This window comes from Ctenopharyngodon idella, chromosome 4, assembly GCF_019924925.1.
Source record: "Ctenopharyngodon idella isolate HZGC_01 chromosome 4, HZGC01, whole genome shotgun sequence".
Lineage (NCBI taxonomy): Eukaryota > Metazoa > Chordata > Actinopteri > Cypriniformes > Xenocyprididae > Ctenopharyngodon > Ctenopharyngodon idella.
In genome coordinates this window covers 11,772,758-11,794,672 of record NC_067223.1, presented here as the reverse complement: position 1 = coordinate 11,794,672, position 21,915 = coordinate 11,772,758, and the positions used below count along the sequence as shown (strand labels likewise).

The following is a 21,915-nucleotide window of genomic DNA, read 5'->3' as shown; positions in this document are numbered from 1 at the left end:
ACTTTTTCAGTGTGCCAAAAACAAAGCTATTCACACATATCTACTAAAACATCTTTTTTGTACACAGCATGTAACATGTTTTGTGGATATGATTGATTAAGTATTTGTATCTGTGCTGAGTGTTCCTGTGAAGAAAAACAGAAAGTGATGCAGTTTCAGTTTCAGTTGGCATTAGAAAACATAATTCTACATTTTCATGAGGGGCAAGCTATAAGCTGTTCTACTGTGGTGGATAAGGTGCTTCAGATAATCATTTCTCACTTGTATGCCTTAAAATAAAATACTTAAAATCAACCACAAATAAAACTATAGCCTAATAGAAAGCATAAATCTCTCAGCATGCTTTAAAGACATGCTGGCGAGTGAAGTCAAAGTAGGTGAAACTCCCTCTTCCTTTATGATCATTCCTGAAAATGGAACCTTAGCGAAGTGTGGCATTTTCTGCAGGATCTCCCTGACTGGGTAAATGCACGGCAGGCTGTCTGCCTCATACACAAACTTCTGCAAGCGTGAAAAGAAAAGAGAGAAGTTATGAGCTCTCTTAACTGTCTACCTACAACAAGGAGGTCTATAATACCTTGAGAAAGTTATTCCCAATCATCTCAATGGCAGTTGCTTGGCTGGTGCACGAATCACACTGAAAATACAGGAATCTGCCATTTTTGGTAATGGTTGGTTCATCATTTAATATTAACCTCAAAGGAAAGAAAAAAACTAAAACTAAAAGTCAGCAAAATTATTACTCCATTGATCCTCCTGCATGTTTATTGTAAGAGTAACCTTTAGGCTATTTTTAGGATTTTAAGCCGATTTACCAAGCAAAACTGCTAAAACAAATTTATGAAGGAGATTTCCATATAATACTGGAAATATTTTATCAAGTCCTGTTTCCAATATTTTTTGTTTATTTGCGGTTTAGAATCAGAATTAACGATGCCTGATTCGTGAATGAACTCTTTTGAATCGGTTCTCATTTGAAACGTCAACGTGGATTTACAATGATTGAACTAACTCAAAGACTGAATCTTTTGGAGCGGTTTATCGCTGTGTGAAACAGTAGATTTATCGTAAAACAGAATGCTTTGCATAAACAGCGGTGGACTAAATTGATATTAACCAAACCATCCTATCGTTATCGTTTATTGCAGCGACGAGGAAGATAAACAAGTGCAGCCTGTGAACGACTCTACTTCAGGTAAAGACATGTTCCGAGCAAAATTGTCATTTAACAGAACTCGAAATCACTTAAAGTACCAAAAGTATAATGCAAATACACATGTATCACCCACATCAGTTTGAGCCATGTTTGAATGTGTGCGTCATGATAATATGTATGAAAAAAGGATGAAATAGAGAAAGCAAACTGTGCACGGTCTCAGAGTGCATTAAGGGGTCATAGCCTTTTATAAATACATCCAATTAGTCCACATTTACCTTTTTTTGAATGAAATATTGAGGTCATTCTTCACAAAATAGGCCATGTAATTCTGAAGGAACAAGATAAGTGCGACAAAGGGAATGTGGGCTTTTTTTAATTAGCAGCACTGACAGTTGAATGTATAATTGAGAGATCTGAACCGTCCAATGTGTTTGAATGCTTCCTGAGTCATTCAAATACACAAATAAGAATGCACATATTAATCATTGTAGCTAATGGTGTCTTTAAAGATGTTGAACTAATGCAGGAGTCCATGAATGTGCTGCTTTCTGGACTTTCTGTGGGCTACACGACTCCATCCAACTCTTCCTCCTCCGCAGAGAAAAATAAGAGAGAGAAAGGGAAAAAAACCTATGAATTATGCACACCTGTACACCTCCACACCACCTGGCAACCTGCATGTAGCATCACATTAAAAAGGGGCATATGAAATATAAATACTGCTCTTCTATTCAACACTATGACATGAAATAAGAGCAGCAAGCATTTTCAGTCAGGCTTGGACTTGATATGAACGTTGACTAAACGTTTTCCAGAGAGGACAATTGCACTAATTAATTTTGTGTCCTGCTCGACCATGCAGACAGCATATGAGCCAAATACTACCACACTGGAAAAAAAAAAAAATTGTGAAAGTGTAAATTATTTGATCCAGGCATGTGGTGTAGTGCTTAATAATCTGGGCTGGCCTGCTTTTGGATACTGGTGTCCTAGGGTTCTAGACTTGCTTAAAGGGTTAGTTCACCCAAAAATGAACATTTCATCATCATTTACTTATCCTCAAGTTGTTCCAAACCTGTTTGAATTTCTTTCTTCTGTTGAACACAAAAGAACATATTTTGAAGAATGTTGGTAACCAAACAGTTGACGGTAGCCATTGACTTCCATAGTAGGAAAAAAATACTGTCTGGTAAAGAAAGAATGAAACTCATACAGGTTTCGAACAACTTGAGGGTGAGTAAATGATGACAGAATTTACATTTTTGTGTGAACTATCCCTTTAACCATGTTGGTTAACCAGCTTCACCAGATAATTTTGCTAGTGTGAAGATAAAAACTGTTTGTTTTCGTTTTACATGCTGTTTGAGGACCGGTTTATCTGGAAACATTTAATTGATCAAAAGTATTTTGTAATGAGAAATATGTCAGTCGAAAATTAGTAAATTATTTCACATACAACTCAAAAAATATTGTTCTCATAAATGTATAGTTTTCTTAGGTTATAACTACAAGTTTTATTATACACTTTTTTTAATTTCTGAATTAAATAATTTAATTTGTTCATGAAGTGTAACACAAAAACTTAATCATATTTATAAATTAATAATTCATTAGTGTTAATGTTTTAATATTTTACCTTAACATACATGCACACACATACATACACACATAATATATATATATATATATAATATATATATATATATATATATATATATATATATATATTATGTAAACACAAACTTTTATTTTAGATGCGATTAATCGTGATTAATTAATTGTGTGTATATATATATATATATATATATAGGTTTTTTTTTTTTTTTTTTTTTGGACATTCTTGTGTCATTGACCCAAATATGACTTTGTTTCCTGATGTACTATTGCACTCCAACTCCTGGAAGTTGCATAAAGATAGACAATTGGATTGGGACCAGTTATTTTTGTCAGCATTTGCCATTTTTGCTTTAGACGGTTAGTGAATGGACTGTGTGGATGTTTGTGGGTTTACTGTCTGAAACTAACAATAGATCATAGCCGCCATACAGCCAATATGTAGCCTAACTTAATTTATGTTTCCTGGTACTGGGGTCAGATTCACCAAACTTCATGCTTCCATTCTCCTTCCTTCCCTTGTGCACGACCACCTTCATCTGACAAGCACAGCATCAGCAGCACGAGTGATCTGTTCACTACAAATCTCATTCCCACAGAAATCAATATGATGTACTGAGTCTCATAAAGAAGCTGTTTGGAAAGGCAGCCACATCACAGCCTAAATCAAGAAGCATGTCAGGCTTCAAATGAAATTGGGGAAAGAGATGGGTGGGGAATAAAGAGTCAAATATTTATTGATGTATTTAAATGTGTCATATGGCATTTGGTGACATGTTGTACCAAGGCAAAGGATGCTGATTAATGCCTGTTGAAAACCAAAGATACATCTCACGATGCCCCAAAACTCATCCATGTCAATAGAATACAGAGTCTTTTCATTTCAGTCAAGTTGTTGCTTTTTTGTCTTTGCCAGGAATTGTTGGTTCATGGCATGGTGGTTTTGGCAATGTAAAACCGCCATATATCTTTCGATAAATGATTCAAGTGCTTTAGTTAGCATGTTACGGTGTGTCATTTGAGACAGTGTGCCTCATTCTGTTGTATTACATTTGAGCATTTCATTTAGCATGAATTAATCGTGTCACCCCGCAAATTTTCCCTGACAGAACCGAGAAGAAAACTCGACTTGAAGCAACAAAATGCAATTTCTGGTTCAGCCTACATGAGCTAAATATACACTTGGCTTGTGTTTGGCTCATGTACATTTTGCACATCGTGTTCTCTCAATAAAAGAGAGAAACACAATCTTATCACGGTTGATCTTAAACATTAAGACGTTTCCTTTCATGATGGTGACCTCATATATAACCTTCATGTATAGCCAAAATGGCTTTTTAATAATCTGACCTGTTCAGTGCTGCTGAGCTGCAGAAATGACGGCGGGATCCATTAATCGAGGTGACTGCGAGGAAATTGCAATTCAACATTAATCTGTTTGTTGAAGCTAAAGCTACATGACGGGACTGTGGGCTGTTGTACGACCATAATACGGCCATCACGGCCAATAGAGAGAATTATTAACATACTAACATAAGGAGGCATTAGTCATCATATCCATGATCAAATAAATGAAATATTGATGAGATCTTCTTGTGAGAATGTAGTACAGTCGTACAATAAATCCATCTTTCAGGATGGGATGAAATGTCCCATACGGTGATGTTTATTCGAACTGACTGGTGATCTTCCGCTTGATTAAGATTCAGAGGTTACATGCTTGCATCTCTCTGTCTGAGCCATTACGTTCACCAATCAAAGTTTGGAAGTAAATGAAATCGATCCCTTAGGATGAATCCTGGGCAAAGAGACAGTTGTTCCTCTTGGCTCTAAATGGGAATCGTCAGATCAGTTAAGCTGAGTGAGCAGTTTGCCGTGTGATATTCCAGGCCGGGCGTTCGACTGCGCATTGGACAGATGGAGTGTGAGAGGGTGGCCGGGTCACAGATGCCCCTCGATTCCCTGTCAATGACAGTGACTATAAAGGTTTCAGGGTCAACCGATCCTCTCAATCAGATGCTCTACAGATAGAGATACAGTAAAGATAACATCCCGTTAGTTGTAAGCATAATTTCTTCTCGAGTTAAAGGATTAGTTCACTTCAGAATTAAAATTTCCTGATAATTTACTCACTCCCATGTCATCCAAGATGTTCATGTCTTTCTTTCTTCAGTCGAAAAGAAATTAAGGTTTTTGAGGAAAACATTCCAGGATTTTTCTCCTTACAGTGGACTTCACCGGGGTACAATGGGTTGAAGGTCCAAATTGCAGTTTCAGTGCAGCTTCAAAGGGCTCTACATGATCCCAGACGAGGAATAAAGGTCTTGTTTAGTGAAACAATTGGTAATTTTCTAAGAAAAATAAAAATGTATATACTTTTTAACCACAAACACTTGTCTCGCACTGCTCTGTGATGCGCCACGCATTACATAATCACACTGGAAAGGTCTCGTGTGACGTAGGCTGAAGTATCGCAGTAGGGCAGAAAACTCTCTCATCCCCTTTTCCCCCCCAAATTCAAAATCGCCCAACATCATTGTTTTACCTTTTTTTTGTAAAGGGCATTTAACTTAATCTTTGCATGTTCACTTTGTAGACGCTGCATACTTTTGCCTACATCATGCGTGACCTTTCCAACGTGATTACATAATACGTGGCGCATCGCAGAGCTAGTGCAAGACAAGCATTTGTGGTTAAAAAGTATATACATTTTTATTTTTTTAGAAAATGGCCGATTGTTTCGCTAGATGAGACCCTTATTCCTCAGCTGGGATCATGTAGAGTCCTTTGAAGCTGCATTGAAACTGCAATTTGGACATTCAACCCGTTGTACCCCGGTGAAGTCTATATGGAGAAAAATCCTGAAATATTTTCCTCAAAAACTTTGTCTTTTTTTCTTCAGTCGAAAAGAAATTAAACATCTTGAATGACATGGGGGTGGATAAATTATCAGGAAATTTTAATTCTGAAGTGAACTAATCCTTTAAAGTCCCCCTATTATGCTATTAGAGGTCTCTTGCAATAGGTTTACATGCATCCAATGTCAAAAAAACAATAATTTTCTCATAATATACATTGCAGCATCACCTCTTTTCTCTCAGTGTCTGAAATGGTTTGATAAAAGTCTCTCTAAACCCCTCCTTTCCTAGAGTCTGCTCTGATTGGTCAGATGGCCCAGTCTATTGTGATTGGTCTAATTTGTTACAAACATTCATAGGTTCGTACGAGAAGACTGGATTTACTGACGATACATTTCAGGTAGTTCAGATCAGAATCGGTTATTTCTTTTGGGAGACAGTGACTCCATTTATCATGCATTTCGATCTTTGAAACTTTGCAGAACTTTTACATTCACAAACAGCGATATTACACATGAAAAGTAATATCCAAAAAAAGCATAATAGGGGCACTTTAAACTGTGCCTATTTTCAACTAACTTTGTTTTGTTACATTATCAGTAGTAGGCTATATTTGCAGTAAACGAACAAAGTGTACTCTTTCTTCGTTGCAAGATATAGCTATTTATTTGTAAGAAAATGTTGTCCAGCCTTAGCTGAAAATTGGTCTTTGGTCTTTCTGTACATGCAATCTCTGTTTTGTTTTTGTCTGGGTGGGCTGGTTTGATGGATTTAGAGAGGTTTTCACCATCTCCAATCAACCAAACCAGCAAGACACCAACTTAGCCAGGCTGAGACACCTGCAAACCAGCTTAGGCTGCTTGAAAACTTTTTTTTTTTTTCTCCAGAAGAGCTGCAAAAACAGGTTATCGGTAGCTGTGATAACCATGACAAAAATCAAGTTGTTTCGAGCCAGCTAGTGGGACGGCCTTAAGTTGAGTCAGCAGTTTGCTGCTTGAAAGCACATTGGACAGATGGAGAATAAGAAAGTGGCTGTGTCCCTCATGCCTCTCAATGCCATATAAATGATAGTGACAATGAAATATTCAGGGTCAAACAACTGTTTCTTTCAATCAGGTATTACAGGTAAATGTAACATTAGGTGACAAGTTGGTGACACACCAGTTCAGCCCATTGCGAAGTCTGATTAAAACTGATTGACCGTGTCGCATATGTATACTCATTTTAAAGCATGACGGTATCTTAGAAACAGTTTAGAGGTCCAGTAAGCGATTTTTCAGAAACGCTGTTGAAAAGTTGCTCGGACCGAGCACCACAACATATGTTTAGCCAGTGCGTATGATGATGGTGGAGGAGAGAGAGTGAGCGAGAGTGAGATTTGAAGAAAGACTGTTGAAAGAGAGATGAGAGACAATACAAAACAGAAAATATCAGAGGAATATCACTTGAAAAAGAAGAAGGCAAAAGCTTTAGGACCCACATTAATATTAGAAAAGCTTTCCAGCACTGGAGAGACCTATGCGCGAAGGCCTGAAAACGTACTTCGAGGTTGTGTTGTTTCTGCTCTATATGTGGGTAACTTTGGTTTTGCGGTTTCACAGAACCAAGAAATGCTGATGTTGTAATATTCAGGACAACAGTTTTGAGTGTTGTTGTTTATTTGAAGCTGCTGGTGACTAGCAACCAATTCTTGCTTGTATTTACTCTTGTGTACTGTATGTTCATTTTTTTGTGCTTCCTTGTCATTCGTTCATCATCTTTGCTTTATTTTTCGTGAAGCATTACTTTGCTTCACTTCTGCTATGATAAATTGACATCCACTCTTGTGTGTAACGGAGGCCAGCTAGTGATAGCCGTACAGGTAAAAACAGCCGTCCTTGTTAGTGCGGCGGTCTCACATGCGGGCAATCGGCCAATAGGATTCGAGACCAGTATGGAGCGAGGCGGTTAGGAGCGGGCGGTAAAGTGTTCATGATTTCTGGAGGCGGAGCAATGAAGAGAGGGGTGGGTTGATTTCAACAGTGTTCAACAACAATTCAATTTATTGAATGTTTTGACTCAATATTGTGCAGTAAAAGGCTCAAATTTTGGGCTTATTTGTAGAGTTAAACTTTTACATTGCATTGAGCAGACATGCAAAGGCTCATGGGAGGAGAAATGTATCTCAGCCGGCGAGTCCTGTTTTTTTTGTCACACTCTATTATCCATTGTGTTGGAGCAGTCCAAAAAAAAAGGGCTGAAAATCACCGGCCAGCAACACCTGGGATTACGTTTTTCTGGCCAGCCAGCCGTGAGTGATGGCACATCTTGCTGAAAGATTCCGGGAGGAACGCCGCTCCTCCCAAAAACATGAACCGTTCCATTCATCACCCTTCACATCTCCCAGTGCTCTACGGCTCTGACCAGAGGGAGTCAGGGAACACAAGAAGGAAAAAAATCAAAGCAGCACCACAAGCCAAGCGCCACTTACCCTCCTTCTGCGCCGTACCCTGCCTAGTCAGAGAGTTTCCTCGCCCCCTGGGATCACTCTTTCAGCAGAGCAGCAGAGCAGCCATTTAGATAGATAGAGATGGGGGGTGGGGAGGGCTTGATTCAAAGCCAAAACTCTTGGAGAGAGAGAACGTCCATGTGATCATTCCTCTCTGTCCTTATTTTTCTCTAAGATATGCACAGTCGCAACATTTAAAAATCATTGCATCAGATAATAAAAAAACACATAGCATCAAACACAAACAAATAACCAAACTAAATTATGTAGTTATACTGTGTATACTGTGTATGTATATACTGTTTGTGTGTGCGTGTGTATACTGTACAAAAGCCAGTGATTAAAATAAATTAAAATACTTCTTAAAACAGTTTTTGTCACACTGCACAAATACCACTTTATATTTCCTGTCCTTCTAAAATAAAATTAATTTTTAAATATATATATATATATATATATATATATATATATATATATATAAAAGTAAGCCCATTTCCACTTCAGAGTAAAAAAATTAAAGGCAGAAATGGGCTTTCATGAAATAAATATTTATTTATTTGTTTGTTTATTCATTTAAATAACTTCTGATCATTCAAATGCGAGTGTGTGATGGTGTAGAGATGCTGAATTAAATTACTTTGGATGCTAAAATGTTCTTAAAATGAGAAGTAAGATTTTAGGTGTAAACAAAGACCATGATGCACCACGTTTGTGGTAGCGTGTCAGTTACATGCAGGTCAGTGGAAAAGCAGGATCTGAGAGAGGCGATTTTTTTGTGAAATATCTTAAAAATAAATGGCACTTGTTTTCTAATCCAATAATGTTCATTCATTTTTAGGAGTGGCTTAAGTGTCTGAACACTTTATGAGGCCATTGCATAAGGACCTGTTGAAGAGTTTCACACACACACAGACAGAGAAAGAGATGATGTGACTGCATGAGGAGCTCTGATAGTCCGCCTACTGCTACACCAATGAACTAATCCACCACCTCTCCTGATTGGTGAGTCAGTTTGACACACAGCAAAGGACGTTTGACACACTCTTCACCCCTCCCATACACACACACACACACACACACTCAAGGTGAGCAAGCAAGCCACTTTCACGCTTCATTAAAGCAGTAATGACAGAATAGACACAGCGGTTGAGATGCTTGATTGCTCCGAGAATGAATCGTAAAAAGACACCCGTGGTGTCACGCGCATGCATGGTCATATGCTCGCCCGTAGATCATGGCTGTCATGGCAAAAACGGGTAGGAGTTTTTAAGCAGCATTCTATCAGGGTCACCACACTCTCAGAATATTAACCAGAGATGGTTGATGTATCCAAGCTGTTTTTGAAGTGCGTTAATGCTAGAAAGTGGGCGTCCGTTCCTCTTCTGCATCTAAGACTGCATGTTCTGCTCTCCGGAGAGACTATTCTTCGGCTCTTAAAACTGGAACACGGCACAGCTGGTAGTCCTGGAACCAGCACGACAAAATAAAGTATCACAAACACGTCGTCCTCACTGTTCTGGTGTTGCGGTGCTGTCATGTTTCCGTCAATCATCCATTGGCTTTGCCTCATCTTCTTTGTCAACTGCAAATATTCATTCCCACTATGGGAATTTTATTTTTCAGAGGCTGCTTTTTTGTTGCTCCAGAGACTTGATGGAGTTCTCATTTATGTTTCATTTAAGTAACTTTGATATTTCTTCCATAATCCTTTGAAATAAAAATAGGCACAAATGATATGATTATTGGCGTGCAATAAAAGTGTAGAGCTACAGTATTAAAGTGGATAGTATAACTCAAATATTCTTTAGAAATGTTTGAGTTCGTATTGAGGTCTCAATTGTTTGATTCTTGGTAAATCAGAGCACAGTTTGAGATCTTTTCTGAAATTCTGGTGAGATAAATAAGAAATAATTTGGGGCTGGACACATATACGATAAAGTCTCAGTTAATCTCATTGCATGCTGTCTAGCAGCATTAAAGACATTTTATTGTTTTGGTTTAGATTTCTACAATTCAATTTAATGTTCCGGCCTAACTAATGCATAATATACATGACCGTTCAAAAGTTTGGAGTCGGTAAGATAAAAATGCTTTTAAAAGAAGTCTCTTATGCTGCATTTATTTGATCAAAAATACAGTAAAATGCTAATATTGTGAAATAATTATTAAAATTTAAAAGAACTGTTTTGTACTTGAATATATTTTCAAAAGTTATTTATTTGTGTGATGGCAAAGCTGAATTTTCAGCATCATTACTCCAGCCTTCAGTGTCACATGATCCTTCAGAAATCATTATATTATGCTGATTTGCTTCTGAAGAAACATTTCTTATTGTTATAACAGTTAAAAATGGTTGTGCTGCTTGTTTAAACTATGCATCCTTGCTGAATAAAAGTATTAATTTATTTCAATAACACACACACACACACAAAAAAAAGGGGTGGCGCTTACAGGGGTGGCGTTTGCATGACACTGCTTTCAACTGGTTTCAAATGGATTTGAAACCATTTGAAACAAATTTGAAATGGTTTTAGCAATTTATTTACATAACACTAGTGTTTTAAGTGTGTAGTGTTTCTTTACAAAGTGACATTGCCAACTACTGGTCTGGCATGCATAATACAGCGTTTTTAGTTGTTGTCGCAGATCCATGTGAACAGGAATCGTTGTGACAACATTGTCATCTGTATGCGAAAAACACAAAGGAAAAACCATTACCGCTATTAATACGTTGTTGTCAAGTAAACTCACCCTCAGATTCATCCTCAGTCTGCTGAAAATAGAAATCTAGACCATTTTATCCTTAGAAAAAGACTCAAATTATATCATATTCATCTCCTCAAGAAAAGAACAGATCTACTTTCAAAAAAAATTTTAACCACGCATTGTAAAATTTTAACCACGCATTGTACTGCCCTCAGATTTGCCAAGATACGAGTCTGCAATCAAAAGTCAGAAATCTCATTATGACTCAGAGATTTCTTATCAAATTCATCCAAGACAGAAAGGAGTTATGTTCTCCTTATTAATGTATGTACATGCATGTAAACAGCCAATGTCTGTAGTCGTTAAGTCCCTCAGTATAAGGTACATTTTGGGCATGTAAATGCTGGTGTCCTCATGGCTATACTAGTCGGACTGTACCTGAAAAATAACCAGCCAGCCTAAACACCTTATGCCATCTGAAACCAGCTTTTCTAAAATCAAAATTTAAGCTGGTCCAGATATAACCACAGACCCTTAAGGTAAAGATGTAACTTCTGGGCATCACCCCTCACGTGGAGAGGAGTTGATTGGATATGTGGGGAGGGGACTCTTGGTCCCTTGTTCCCATCCACTGGCCCGTGCATCGCTGACGGCACGTGACCGCACTAATGGAGAGCCAGGAGCATTTTTTTGCAGACGGTGAGATGAGGGAGAGTTAAAAATAAATCGTTTGCCGGAGGGGCTGGTTTCAGCGTTCCCTCTCTGAGATGCTGTCAGAGAGTGTCGGCCCCCTCAGAACTACTTTGCCTCACAGGAGGCTGTATTTTGTTTTTGGATCTCCAGTCCAATAATAAATTCAACTTACAGTTTACACAAATCACACAAAGCGTCATGTAGCATGATGTACTGTATGTATGACATTTCAGGGTGAGAATGTGAAAATCTTTATGGCAAGTATAGAAATGTACTTTTTTAATGAGTAGGTTTACTTTATGCCGGGTTCAGACAACACAATATTTTTGTCTGTTACGATAGTCACTAGCTGGGTTTCCATCCAAACGTGAAGCGAATCTTTTCAAAGTGCGCAAAAAAAAACAAAAAAACAAACAAATGTGAATTAGATGCGTTTCCATCAAGTTGTTCAAGCGGATGATGTGGTACTGGTTACCTAGTAACCAACAGTAAATAAAACACCAGCGGAAACAGCTGATTAGTCACGTGGGTTTAATGTTGACTACATCATAATTTATTCGGCAAATGCGTTTCCATCTCCTGTTAATTACATTAAATCTTTTTCGCACAAGTCAAAATCCATTTCAGGCGAGTGTAAACTTTTTGCGAATATTAAGAGATTTTTTATCCGAAATTTGGTTTCCATCACTCGTTTCTGATGCGATACTTCAAAATGTGCTTAAAAACAGGGTGATGGAAACAGCTACTGAGTCTGATTATGCGATTTTGACTTTTGATTCTTGATGTGTCGTGGACAAGAAACATGTCAGACAACACGTTGCTTCTCGACCAATCATCACTTACCATCTTTAACGAAATGCGTAATGAACTAGCGAATGACTTCCGGAAACAAGAGCATAAACAATCTACTAAAGTGGCTTGTTAGCTTAATGCTAATTCCAGTATTCACCGTGTTGCTGAAGCGCCTCCGCTATCGTTCGTCAGCATTTATCTTTTTTCACACTGTCGTGGTAGTCAATTGAGGAAACATCATAAAGGCTGGAGTATTGTTACCATTGCTCCACGAGCCTTTATGATCGATTCTTGCGTCCCGACGCCATTGTCATTTACGAATCACCAGAACACCCTGCGTCAAACGGATGGTGCCAAAAACATGCTGATATCGTGTAGTCTGAACCTGGCATTACACTGAAAGCTGTTCACATCATGCTAACGTTAACATGTTGCTGTGGAAAGTACTGTAATTCTTCAGAAAGTGAAAAAAAGCTGTAGTCTGAGCTGTGTGCTTATGTGTGCTGAAAATAAAAAGGAAGTGGCGAAAGAAGAAGGGAGCTTGAGGTAAGCAGTTTTTAGCGCCGTGTCGCATTGATTTCATGTCGCATTTTTGTTGGCTGGTCAGTAGACGTAGGTCGTAGCAGCAAACACACTGTGCGTTGATCATGCTGAATTTCTGACACTGTCAGAAAATGATCGTAGGCTATCTTTGGTCGCAAGACCGGGAAAACCAGTCTTTGAACCTCTCTCACTGTACGACATAGGACCACTGATTAAGAGCCACGATCACAGAAATCGCCACGATTGTTTAACGATGGCAATCTTTCGTCTGGGACAGCCAAAAATCGTGCAGTGTATCCCAGGCTTTAGACTTATATCAGACAGATACAAGTACAGATACAATAATATCACACAGAATTGTAATATTGGTGCATCCCTACAGAAAAACAGAGTATTTATCTTCATAATTGTTCCTGGATATGACACTGATAAGGTGTGGATGATTGCAAAGTAGAATGAACAGAATTAACCTGTTGACATACACATGCTACATTAAGCTAAAGATTTATACATACACTATATCAGAGTCAAAGACATTTTCCTCAGGTTTTCATAGTGCAATTGTTACCTTCACAGTTTCTCTTTCAGTGGACCGTGCTGTCAAAAGCATTTGCACGGCACACCGAAACGTCCTGAGTCATTTCAAACCACGGAGTGTAATTAGAGGGGACTGTGAAAACATCAAGGCCAACATGGCCGACTGTCACCATAGCAACTCCTCAAGTACAGGATATTCAACAGCTGTAGAGATACGCTGTGATTAAGCATGTGTTTTGGTCATGTTCTTTCTCTCGCTTAGAGAGCAGGTCATCGGCGAGATGCGTGGGGGGGGCAACCCAGTTGTAATGTAAAGGGACAATGTAATCCCTACATGTGAGCTGGAAGAACGCTTGGATTAGCCGGTCGCACTGTGCAAGCAGGACAACTCCTCCTCCCTTCCTCCCTCCAGCCGTTGAGAGTGACCTTACACTGTCGAGCATAGTGAACGGGGGTTGATTCAGGGCACATGCACTCCCGGGCACATACGGATATTTTTTCAGCACAATCACAGCCTCTTCATCTCCACTAGAGCAAACGGGAGCTGAAAATGGACAGGCCCCATCAAGCCAAGTACTGAGGCTACCTGTACCACTGAGGCCTGGTAGCAAAAAATAAAAGAAAATCACTTTTATCACTCTAGGCATAAAGCCATCAACATGCCTCATTTAATTCAGCTGCAAAGTCATAAAAGTGCTGCTTCCTTTGCAGGCATTTCTGTTAAAGTGTTTCTATGTAGATTGCAACAAACTTCACAGAAAATAAATTTTAGGCACGGTGCGAAGCTCGCTCGCCAAACTTTTCTGATTTATGAGGATGTTCGATGAGGTCATACAGGCGGCCCTCGTACTGAGCTCCGAGCAAGCCGGGATGAAATCGGTAAGACTGCATCAATCTGTGGAACTCTCTCTTATGAGTCAGCTCTGCACAAGGGCCAACAGATTTCGCCCTCCTTTTGTCCTCATTACCATGGGTCCAACTGGCAAAGCAGGCCAAAGTTTCCTAAGATGTGACCCACTTTATGGTACGCTTTTGAGACAGAGCAAATATAGATGCAGGCAGCTTGCTTGTGGGCTGAGTCATGATATGGATTTGGAACTGATGCAAAAAAGGGGAACAAATAAGACAACAGGCGAATCAAAGTCAACAGATCCGACAGCACAAAACACATCCAGGACAGCATTGCTAATCGAGGTGATGGATGCATAATGTAAAATTCAAGCAGACAAGCTAGATTATTTTACATTTTTTTATTTGCCGATTAAAAAGGTTTTTTAAAATCAAAGAAATGAATAGTACTTTTTAGAAATATGATGAAAGGAATAGTTCATACAAAAATGAAAATTATGACAAAAAAAACTGTTTAACATAAATAAATAATGACTAGAAATTGTGCAAGCTCAAGAACTTGATAGACCACATTCTGTAGCTAGCAATGTTTTAACCATTTAAAAAAAACAAAAAAACGGTGCAATTCATGTAATTTCTAAATTAATATATTGTTTCTCGCATTAGATTAATACTGTCACGTAATGGTGGCTGTAGAAAGCGCACGACTAAGGAGATGATGAGAAAAAACAGTCTTTAATAAAATAGCAAACTCAGGAAAATTACAACCACGTTCAACACAAACAGTAACCGAGCAGTGAGGGAGGGGGTTGGAGGAGACAAACACCATGGCGGAGCAGACAGTGGGTGGAGCCAGAGTGGAGCTTTGGCTGAAAGGCTGGGCGGAACACGGGGACCGATCAAAAGAGGCAGAATCAGGGTGTGGGGAGGAACTGGCGGAGCAGAGAGGCTGACCGACCAGTGCGACATCTACGGCCCGGAAGCCTAAGGTGGAGCTGTTGGCTTGTGAGACCAAGACGGGGACTCAGCTGACCGGGGCGGGCGATGGAGCGATCGAGGACGACGGAGAAGCCGGAGGGAAGTAGAAGCCTGGCTGAGCCAAAGGGGTGGAGGGTCGAGGCACAGCCGAAGACACAAGAGTCAGTGACGGAAGCTGAGCGACGACTGACCGAGGCTGATCCAGATGGACTAGGGAGCCTAGAGGAGTCCCAGGGCAAGATGGGTCACGTGGAGATGAGGGAACGCAGAACCAAGGCAGTGTCGATAGCAGCAAACACACTGTGCGTTGATCATGCTGAATTTCTGACACTGTCAGAAAATGATCGTAGGCTATCTTTGGTCGCAAGATCGGGAAAACCAGTCTTTGAACCTCTCTCACTGTACGACATAGGACCACCGATTAAGAGCCACGATTGTTTAACGATGGCAATCTTTCATCTGGGACAGCCAAAAATTGTGCAGTGTATCCCGGGGAGCCTAGAGGAGTCCCAGGGCAAGATGGGTCACGTGGAGATGAGGGAACGCAGAACCAAGGCAGTGTTGATATGCCTAGAGGCCCAAGGTGCAGCCGGGGACTCGGCCTCATGCCGAGCTGATGGAGGGGAAGCCCAAGGTGAAGCTGATGAGCCGCACGGAGCTAGCGGCGAGGGTGAGTTGAGGAGCTAGATGACACCAGGGGTGCTGACGGATCCAGGGGACTGGCCGTGACCAGCGGAGGAGATGGGACCAGGAAATCAGGCAGGAACATCGGTGGAAGAAGATCTCTGGACAAGACCGGAGCATCCAAATATCCGGACAAGACGGGCAAAGAAGACGTTGAATCGGGGGTGGGGATCAGGGTGGGAACTGGATCCATGGACCACAGATCAGGTTCAGGTCCGCTCCTGGCTCTGGGGTGGACTGATCAGCACGCTTAGTCTCCAGGGCTTTGATGGTATCTGACTCTGGTTCCTTAAGAGCTTAATGGGTGCCTCGGGCTCGCTGGCTGTGATGGAGAGGCCACCATCCTGAAGCATCCAGGATCCAGGGTATTCATAGTGTCAAATAAAGCCTGCTTTTACGCTGCTATTTTTTAACTGTTAATGCATTATTGTCACATTAACTTCAACAGCATTTTCTTCACAAACAGTATGTTGTAGTCTGAGTTTTCTGCACCTTTTGATTATTAGGATATAATCGGCCCTGATCATTGGCTGTTTTTAAACAATCGGTCGATAGTTGATAGTGAAAATAATTGCTGTTATTGTCCAATACCAATTATTGGCCGATATATCTGTGCATTTCTACTTTTAACCAATAACCAATTTGGTACCGATATGTCATGCACGGGAAGGTCCTCTCTGTGTGAAGTTTGCACGTTCTCCCTGTGTCAGCGTGGGTTTCCTCCGGGTGCTCTGGTTTCCCCCACAGTCAAAGACATGCAGGTTAGGTGGATTGGATATGCCAAAAATTGTCTGTAAGAGTGTGTGTGAGTGTGAATGTGTCCCAGCACTCTCAGTGCTGGGTTGTGTCAGGAAGGACATCCGGCATAAAACCTGTGCCAAATCAAAATGTGTGTGAAGCGGACCCTGCAAATGAGTGGGAAAAATGCTAGGTAGATGGATGGATGCAGTGGCGGAGCCAGAGGGGTGTGCGAGGTGACACTTGACCCCTCTGACATCTGATTGGCCATATAGTATCTGATTCACTACTTCCATTTCACTGCCTGTTGAAAGAAACATTTATTTTTACGTGCGGTGGCATAGCTTTGTTAATGTATTAGCATTGAATATTAAGAGAATATTGACATTAGTTGCAAAACACAGATGATTAAGAATTAAGGGGGTCGCACAAGCGCGGAGCTGTTCAAAATTCTGCCGTTCCGCCACTCACATAGTTTTCCATTAAAAGACATAATTTGTCTCAAATCATTGTTAATGGATCTACATAATGACTTCACCCTAGACTCGAAGAGTGTATATATACAAACCATTATTATACATGATATTATTTCACGGTCTATGGACCCTCTACAGTAGCCTTGGCCATCCCCTGTAAAAAGTCCGCCACTGGATGGATGGATGGATGGATAGAAGTCATGTATTTCTAAGAAGAACCAATGAAATGTAAACAAAAATTACTGAGTGCACCTTTAATGAACTAGATTAGAATAAAAAATATAAATCTAGATGTGACCTGCACAGCAAATGGAGTATCCGAGCGATGTTCCCTCACAGGCTGCTGATAACCCGGGGCTGTCGATAGAGGAGACTTTCAACCAAGAGCCAAGCATTCTGGGATGGCAGAAACAGTGGGAATGACTGATAACAGATGAACTGATTACAGGGCCTATCTGACAGACTGAGATAAAGAAAATGGAGAGGGAGGGAGGGAGAATGAGAGAGACAAGGAAAGAGTGTAAAAAATGGTCCTCTCCAGGTGAGATGCTATTCTAGGGCATCTTCCCAATTAAAATATGCTCACTTGCTCCACAACCTGAGGGAATCGATGTACAAATTTGTTTTGAAAAATCATTTGTGGCGCTTCCTTGGCTTGCCCATTTGTCTCTCCACTGTGTTACATCCTACTTTCCATCTTGGTAAACAGCGGATGATATATAATAGAAAGAGTTAACAAGCTAGGTCAAAAAATTACTTTGTGACTCACCTGCCAAAATGAGGTGAATTGAGAAAATTTACAGTCCATAAATATTTCTTACTGGCCATAAAGCTGTATTTTGCAGTATCTCATTATAAAACAGTCATGTCCCTGTGACAAAGAAATATTTCCCTTGTATATTTGTAGCAAACAGAGCCAGTTATTGTTTCAGACATTATATATTAACCAATCCCTGTGTATCCTCACCTGTGTGATATTGCTGTAATACTGTTGTTCAATAAACAAGAAACTAATATTGAGTAACTGACATTTTAGATAAAATATTGCCAGTTACTTTGTCTGTTTTTGTTCTTCTTGTACGAAAATATTTCCAAATCATCACAAAGCGTATTTAACCATTGCTAGATTCAGCACACAGTAGTGTTGTTTCCAGTGTTGGGGGTAACCCATTACTTTTTTCAAGTAACTAGTAAAGTAACGCATTACTTTTAAATTTACAAGAAAATATCTGAGTTACTTTTTCAAAAAAGTAACGCAAGTTACTTTGTTTTCTCATTTATTGATTGAGTCGTTCTACGCCATCAACAGTACAGGTGTGAATTTGCATTTCCTTCAGTCTGAGGCTTATTCTTTTCACTTTTGGTGTGAAATGGCTTTTACATTTGTCAAAAATATATATTCTTTTTGTTATTAATAAACAAACAAGCAAGCCCAGCCCAGATGAGTAAAAGTAACGTAACGCATTAATTTACATAAAAAAGTAACTAAGTAACACAATTAGTTATTTTTTAGGTAGTAACCCAATATTGTAATGCATTACTTTTAAAAGTAACTTTCCCCAACATTGAATGTTACTGAATGTATTAGTGTTTTAATTGATTCAGCTGAGTGAATGAATCAATGACTCATGTTTTGTTCCTAAATGAATCAGTGATTTCTGAACGATTTGCTTGAGTGAATGATTCAGTGACTCACTCATAATGAATCAGTGTTTTTAAACAAATCGCTTGAGTGAATGATTCTTCTGGTGTATTGATGTAATTTGCAGAAATACAATCCAATTCAATTACCTCATCTTACTATTGAATTTACAATTTTTATATCTCTTTGATTTGATTTTATTCCGTTTCTTAGGACTGATTTAAACACAATAGTAATTCTTTCTAATAATTAAGGCCCGTTCACACCAAGGATGATAACTGTAATCATAACGATAAAATATAGCTCTAAACATTGTTCTATAAATATAAAAGAATAGCAGAGTTCACACCACAACTATAATGATAACGGCACAGAGAAACGATATCATTGGATTCACTTTCAGAACGATTTTTTTCCAGCTGATGAACATTGTTGGTGTAAACGGCCTTTAAATCATGTATTATGTTTAAAGTCTTAAAAATTTTTACTTGTATTTGGTGATTGTCAGTTACAGTTTCTGCTATCAAATCTAAAAGACGTCTAATCTTGTCTGGTATCTCAGAGGAACTCTTACAGTCGGGATCACAAAGCTAGTGATGCAAAATCCATCTTATAGCTAATGCTGAGACAGCTTATGCAAATAATATGCTTTCTCTCTCTCCTTATTCGTCCTCCAATGACAAGTCCTTCACCCTTTGCAGATGTTTTTCTTTTTTTGATGCTGGAATGAATACAGAATGAAGCTGGGGAATCTGTGGAGGAAAAACCACTTCCCAGAGAGTCCATAGTGCTACTTAAACTGGGAGAAATGTAGAGTCATAGATCTTCATTTGCAGGTGACAGAAACCCTTAGTCCGTTTATTAGGTGACATTACCAATGCCTGCTAAAATTATAACAACACCGGCCATTGAACAATACATTAAGCATGCTATGGAAATGTCCATTGCTATTTTGTTAATCGCAGTCAAGTTTAATTTTAGTCCCATTTCCACCAAATCAGCAACAACTATATTAAGCCTATTAGAGTAAATGAACTCAATAAAAAATTGTGCTGAACAAAGCACTAGTTCACTTAATGAATTTGCCCTGAGGGCTCTAATTCACAGATTACCATTCTGAAATGATCTATATAAAGTAGTCTCTGCATTTCACTGAGAGTTGAGATTTGTTTTGGCATGCTAAGACATCCAGAAAGTCTCCAGACAAACAAACGGATATCACCACAGCTAGAACACTTGTACTGACAAAGCTCAACTCTCAGGCGTATGGATTATGGAGGCAGAGTAACCAAGTGTCGTTCTCTTACAGACTGACAGCCTGTTGTTTTGATTGGGATTTCAGCATGCTAATTGGCCTCTCAAAGTTGGCATGTGGGTGATGAACAGGCTAAGGGGTGCTGTGGTTTGGACAGCTGTTGAAGAAGAAGAGGAGGGTGAAGGAAAGAAAGAAGGAGATAAAGGAGTGCACGTGGGCTGAGACAAAAGCATGTGTCAGACTCTTCGCAGTCTGTTGACTGAGATAAGCGTAGCTGCAACTCGAGGAGGCGTTGATTCTCCGCCTACGGAACCTCAACGACGCCGCCATTTGCGACGGCTTCGCTGCAACAGATGTATAATGCACATAAATGGGTGTTTCTTTAATTACAGACATTTTTAAAGTTCTAAATATTGATTTTTATCAAAACCAACAGATTTAGTTAAATGAAGGTCAAGTTAAAACTTCTTGTTCACTTCTCGTCATTTCCACAACAACCTACAATTTAGCCACTAATAACATCTTTTTTTTTTTCTGTATTTTTTTTTAGTTTATGTACTTGGAGACACCATGGAGACAGCAGCATCAGTGAAGAGCAAGCTTGAGATGAAATGTAAGATGTGACTGGAATGAAAAATCAAGGTAAAATTACTTGAATAGAATATTTTATTGTGTGTCATTTCTGGTTAAAGGGTTAGTTCACCCAAAAATGAAAATTCTGTCAGTTATTACTCACGCTCATGCTGTTCCAGACCCGTAAGACCTTCGTTAATCTTCGAAACACAAATTGAGATATTTTTGTTTAAATCCGATGGCTCCGTGAGGCCTACGTAGGGAGCAATGACATTTCCTCTCTCAAGATCCATTAAGGTACTAAAAACATATTTAAATCAGTTCATGTGAGTACAGTGGTTCAATATTAATATTATAAAGCGACGAGAATATTTTTGGTGCGCCAAAAAAAACAAAATAACAAATTATTTAGTGATGGCCGATTTCAAAACACTGCTTCAGGAAGCTTCGGAGCATAATGAATCAGCGTGTCGAATCCGCAGTTCGGAGCGCTAAAGTCACGTGATTTCAGCAGTTTGGCGGTTTGACACGCGATCCGAATCATGATTCGATACGCTGATTCATAACGCTCCGAATCTTCCTGAAGCAGTGTTTTGAAATCGACCATCACTAAATAAGTCGTTATTTTGTTTTTTTTGGCACACCAAAAATATTCTCGTCGCTTTATAATATTAATATTAAACCACTGTACTCACATGAACTGATTTAAATATTTTTTTAGTAACTTTATGGATCTTGTCATTGCTCCCTACGTAGGCCTCACAAAGCCATCGGATTTAAACAAAAATATCTTGAGCCACGCATTACATAAACACGTTGGAAAGGTCACACGTGACGTAGGCAGAAGTACCGTGGTCTCCATCTCATTTTTTGTACATGTGTATATATATATAATTTTTTTTTTTTTTTTTTTTAGAAAATAACCAATCATTTCGCTAGATAAGACCCTTATTCCTCAGCTGGGATCGTGTAGAGCCCTTAGAAGCTGCATTTAAACTGCAATTTGGACCTTCAACCCATTGGTAGCCGTTGAAGTCCGCTATATGGAGAAAAATCCTGGAATGTTTTCCTCAAAAACCTTAATTTATTTTCAGAAAGAAAAAAGAAAATTACTGAATTCTACAATGATGCATTTATATCCACTGTAGGACATTGCTAGCTGACAAATTTAAACTTAAATTTTAGTTTTTTTAAAAGTCAAGGTGGAAGAAGCTCTGTTGCCAGTTAATCGTTTAAACTGGCATTGTGACACCAGCAAAGCAGGAAGGTTGGCAGAGGAAGGCAGAAATAAAAATCTAATTACAGTGTAGTGCAGGAAGCTTCACTGTGA

At 39.3% G+C, this 21,915-nt stretch overlaps 1 long non-coding RNA gene across 2 annotated transcripts in view; it reads left to right on the top strand.

Moving 5' to 3' along the window:
- The first annotated feature begins 47 nt into the window (after window positions 1-47).
- LOC127510931 (uncharacterized) overlaps window positions 48-21,915 on the top strand; it is a 38,731-nt gene continuing 16,863 nt past the window's right edge. For both annotated transcript variants that reach the window (XR_007929789.1, XR_007929788.1), the window contains exons 1-3: window positions 48-1,195; window positions 8,958-9,121; window positions 20,563-20,654. This is a non-coding gene — a long non-coding RNA (uncharacterized LOC127510931). The remainder of the gene's footprint in view (window positions 1,196-8,957; window positions 9,122-20,562; window positions 20,655-21,915) is intronic.